General features: G+C 41.2%; 1 pseudogene; it reads right to left on the reverse strand.

Moving 5' to 3' along the window:
• Nucleotides 1-1,580: 1,580 nt before the first annotated feature.
• LOC147703303 (uncharacterized) lies at nt 1,581-2,897 on the reverse strand (annotated as a pseudogene).
• Between the last annotated feature and the right edge of the window lie 2,288 nt (nt 2,898-5,185).

The raw sequence follows: 5,185 nt of genomic DNA on the forward strand, positions 1-5,185 counted from the left end.
CTCACACCATTCTTGACCTGATAAATGAATTGGAACCTTTTTTGGCACACCCAACAGGCAGAACACAATCAATACCAATACATGTGCAGGTATTGTGCTCACTGCACCTTTTGGCTTCTGGCTCCTTTCAAACTGTAATTGCAGAGGTTGGTGGAGTGTTACAGAGTGCCCTAACTCATTTTTTTCATGTCCTCCTGGACGCAATGCTAAGTAGATTCCATCATCATATACATTTCTCAAATACACAGCAAGCCATACAGGAAACAAAGTTGGATTTCTATCAAATTGCAAGATTCCCGCATGTGATTGGATGCATAGATGGAACCCATATTGCCATCACTCCACCTGCAGCCATAGAATATGTTTTTAGGAATAGAAAAAGCTACCACTCGATAAACATCCAGATAATATGCAATGCAAAAAACATTATCAATGACATTGTAGCAAAGTTTCCAGGGAGTACACATGACTCTTACATCTTCAGACATAGCGCAATTCATAGACGTCTCAGTGCTTGTCAGGTTGGAGATGGATACCTGCTAGGTAAGTAATACACATGCAAACATCCATCCATCCATCCATCAATATGGAATGGAACATACAGTTACTATTTTTCTTTCTAACTTGCAGGTGATAGTGCCTACGCAGTGCGTGATTTCATACTTACCCCATACTTAAATCCTGCAAATGCAAGTGAAAGACGGTACAACAGGGCACACCGGTCCACACGTGGGGTAATTGAACGTACTTTTGGAATCATGAAAAGCCGTTTCAGATGCATGCACAAAAGTGGAGGTGCATTGCAATACAATCCAGAGAAATGTTGCAAAATTGTGACAGCATGTGCAATGCTGCATAACATGGCAATTCGCAAAGGCACAGAAATTGAAGTGAGTGACTCTGACACATCTGATGATGATGACAACCCTCCACCAAGAATGGCAGCGGCAGTAGTAGGAGCCATGGCTGGCCGTCAAAGAAGGGCAGAGATCACACGTAATTATTTTTAGGTAAGAAAAAATACTAAACACCAATAGAACTTTGCTATTGTTCTTTTAATTCACAACATGCAAACAGCTGTACTATATGTCATACTCATTTCTGCAAAAAATTTTAAACTAAAATATCCATACGTGGTAAAAAAAAGAACAAACAGTCTCAATGCATTTCTGCTGCATAGGTTATTGAACACAAAGTCATTTTTTACGCTGGCGGGTGGAAGCATGTTGCTCCTGTGGAGGCATGGCCTCTTGCTCAGCTCCAGTAGTGGAACGCCTTCCACTTCTGCGTTGTACCATTATGTTAGTTGGGGTAGGGTTGCTACTAATCCTACTGGAGTTGTCCTCGCTTTCTCCAGAGCAGAGGAGAGCGCTTGCACCTGAGTGGGTGATTTGCATGCTTTCCAAGACCAATGTCATTTTGTTCACACTCTTTGCAACTGCACGTGTGCAGTCACTTAATTCTCACTGCATGTTCATACTGCGACGTGTGAAATTGCTGGTGACTGCACATAGCCTGTTGATGGCCTTGGTGTATGTATGCATTCTATCCTGCGCAGCCTGTGCAGCCCTGTTTCGTGCCTATTCAGTTTTGACAAGTGTCACGCAGAGTTTGTCAATTGAAGCAGCCATGATTTCCTGGTTTTTGTTTGATTTTAGTAGCTGCCTATTAATTGATCTCAGTGCCTTATGTTGTAGGCACTGCACCTGAAGCATGTTCTGCTCAAGGCCTGCGAACACTGTGCCTCCTTCATTTTGTCCTGTGTTACTCACAGATGCCTCCAGACGGAATGAGCGTGCCCTCCTTGGATTTTGGGATTGCTGTTGTGCGTCTTGGGAGGACACTGTAACTGGCTCGTTGGGGACTGGTCCAACTTCAGAATTTTCATCCTGTCCCATTGGTTCTATAGGTGGAACACGTTTGTGCTTCCTTTGTATGGTCAGATGTTGCACAGGGAAATTAGTGACTTCATCTTCATTTTCTGACGTCACATGAGGAGGAGAAATTTCAAAATCATTCTCTGTCCTGGACTCACTTGTATGTTCTGTGGATGTAGAGTGCACAATATGAATTTGTGTTCATGTAAAAATAAAAATTTTCATAGCAGACTACTACTTGTACTACACTGCTTCAGCATGCCAAAGTACTACTTTGTAAAATAACATGAGTTACTATGATTGAGAGTGTTACTATCTCAATAGGACTACCACTCCCATAATGCATTGCTCACTTTTTGTTTTACAGTGTAAGTGGACTACTATTTATCTGACATGCACAGCACACACACACATTCTTTGTACACATACATGGATGCTATTTGCATTCATCTTACCTTGTGTAGTTGCTGTGGGTTCAGAGCTATCAATGGTAGCCACTCCACTCACACTTTCAGGTAACAGTGTGGATTCAATAAGTTCCTCATGGGGTGTGGGTTGGTCCACAGCAGAAGTACCACCACCTGTTTGGTTTGCCTCTTTGATCCTCTCAGCAAGTCTTTCTTTGGATCTGAGTCTCATGTCATACCACCTTTTTTTTATTTCTTCAATGGAGTGGGTGGTGACTCCTTCAGAGTTAACTTTCTCCTGGATCTCCAGCCAGATTTTTCTTTTCCTGGAGTCAGGTACTTTCAATGCTTTTTTCCCAAACAGGTCCTCATGGTTACACACCATTTCTTCAATGAGCACTTATTGCTCCTTTTCAGAAAACTTCTGCTTTCTTTTCCTCTTTTCCAAAGCCATTTCCTCCTGTGCCTTCTGTGACTCCATTGCTCTCCAAACAGGTCTGCTCTGCCTCAGCACACTCTTCCAACTGCCACTGGGTGTGGCTCTGGGTAGCAGGTGCAAGCAATCACTGCAACTTCCTGGTTGTGATGTCATCAGGCTGTTCCTGCATTGCATGATTCCCGTTTTTGCGATTTCTTAAATTGCGAAATTCGCAAATTTAGAAATCGCAAAAAAATCGCTAATATTTCTGCAAATTATAAGAAATCACTACTTTCTCGCAGAATTCTTCTTACATACCATTTTGCGATTCCGAAATTGCAATTCACAAAAAATCGCAATTACGGACTCGCAAAATGTTTTTTTGATACATCTGCCCCTAATTATTTTATTTTTTTTGTCCTCATCCACCTTCAGATTAAGCAACAGTTGAAGGGCACCCAAATCTTCTGAGTAAACTTCTGCTGGATGTGTACTAGCCTTATTGATGCCATGCCAGGGATATGGTAGATGACCTGGCTTAGTCGTTGGCCATTAGTTCCCTCCATTTCAGATACTCAGTCCACAACACCCTTTTTTTTTTGTGTCCTCATTTTGCGATTGTATGTATAAGGTTTGTATCGGGAGCCCATTCCTTCAAACTTTTGTGCCTTCCCAGCCCCTTTTTGGCCAACCTGAGGAGGGGAGTTTCTCATTACCGGTTGTTTTTTGGTTTGGGGTCTCCTGTGACCTTTATCATAATCAATAATTCAGTTTTTGTGGGGTGAGCTAGCCCTCCTGGCTACTCGGCGGGAATTGTTCCCATCTGAATTATTGTCTCCGCTTTAATCATTGGACTTTGTATTTCAGGGCCACATTCTCACGTTGAGTTATCCATTTTATAAAAAATTTCCCAGAAGTTAAACTTTTTACTCGGTTTCCCTTGTCTATCGCTTCTATTAGTTTTTATTACTGCGTTTAGCCTGTCCCCATGCTGTGGTGGTGTTGGTTTAACCCAATTTATGCATATTTCTCGCCTAGCTAGAAGTATCAGTACAAACAGTACGTTTTCCTGTTTTTTTGTTAACTTACCCCGATCAATATTGGTGTCAATCCCAAAGATAATAAGAATTATACTTACTTCTACTTGTTTTCCGAGAACTAGTGTTATCATCTTACCAACTTCTTTCCAGAAATTGTCGATAATGGGGAATTCTTTGAACATGTGTAAGTCATTTGCCCTTTCCAGTCCGCATTTTGGGCAGGTCTTTATGCTGGCTCCTTTGAATTTCGATAATTTTTTCGGTGTCCAATAGGACCTATGTATAGTAAACAGGTGATTTCTCTTCAGAGCAGCTGGTTTTATGGAAGTCCAGCACTTTTCCAATGATTTTGTCCAGATGTTCTGTAGATCTAAGTCTGGTATGTCTTTCCTCCAAACTGTCTCTGGGATCAGTACATCTTCTTCTCCAGCTGTGATTAGAGCCCAATACCACAAAGATATTTCTTTTTTTATTGGAGCGGTTTTCAGCATTTCTTTCTCTATGTCCTCATTTCCCTCTTTCTTCTCTGTAAGCGATTTCGCCCAGCTTGCCATTTGGTAATATTTAAATTTGGACACTGATGAGTTTGTATTTGCGACCAGTTGGTTCCAGGGGATTATGTAGTTTCCTGTCATCAGCTGGCCCCACTGTTCGAGACCAGCTGCTTTCAGAGGTAGGGCCAACGAGTCTTTTAAGCAGTCTGGTGTGCCTGGAGAATCCCAAATGGGGGCCCGTGAGCTATAATTTGGTATATTTAGAGTGCTTCTAACTTGATACCATAATTCTTCTGCATTGATTAGGATCTTAGTTTTATCTTTTTGAAAAATTTTGGGTGTCCAAATTTATATAGGAAGTGATCTATTCTGCCTGTCATATTTTGCAGGAAATCGGGGTAAAACTGGAAATTCTTAAGAAGAGGTCTCATATTTTTAAATTGGAAAGCCTTACAGTATTCGATAAGATCAGGGCTTGCAATTCCCCCCTCATGTTTTCCTCTCCTTAATTTTTTCCATGCGATTCTTGTTCCTTTGGATGACCATATGAAGCTTGTGATTTCTCCTTGAATCTTCTTTAAGGCATCTCTCTTGAATTCCAATGGAATAGTGTTAAAGAGGTAGGTGAATTTGGGAACAATGGACATTTTTATTATATTTGACCTTCCCAGGAAACTAAGAGGAAGCCCGTCCCATACTTTGAGTAGTTTCCTAGTTTCAACGGCGATTCTATTCAGGTTTAGCTGAGGAACTTTTTCTATATATTTCACCAGCGTAATACCTAAGTATTTTATTTTATCTTTAGAGTATGGAGTGTTGTAATGCGTGTTCCAGCTCATAGCCTCGGTTTTTTCTTGGTTTGTCAAGTACCCTGATACTCTGCCAAAGTTGGCTATTGTAGACTCTATTGCTGCAGAAGAACTCTGATAGTCATTTGTAAAAATCATCA

The sequence above is a fragment of the Lissotriton vulgaris genome, chromosome 7, assembly GCF_964263255.1.
Source record: "Lissotriton vulgaris chromosome 7, aLisVul1.2, whole genome shotgun sequence".
NCBI classification, from domain to species: Eukaryota; Metazoa; Chordata; class Amphibia; order Caudata; family Salamandridae; genus Lissotriton; species Lissotriton vulgaris.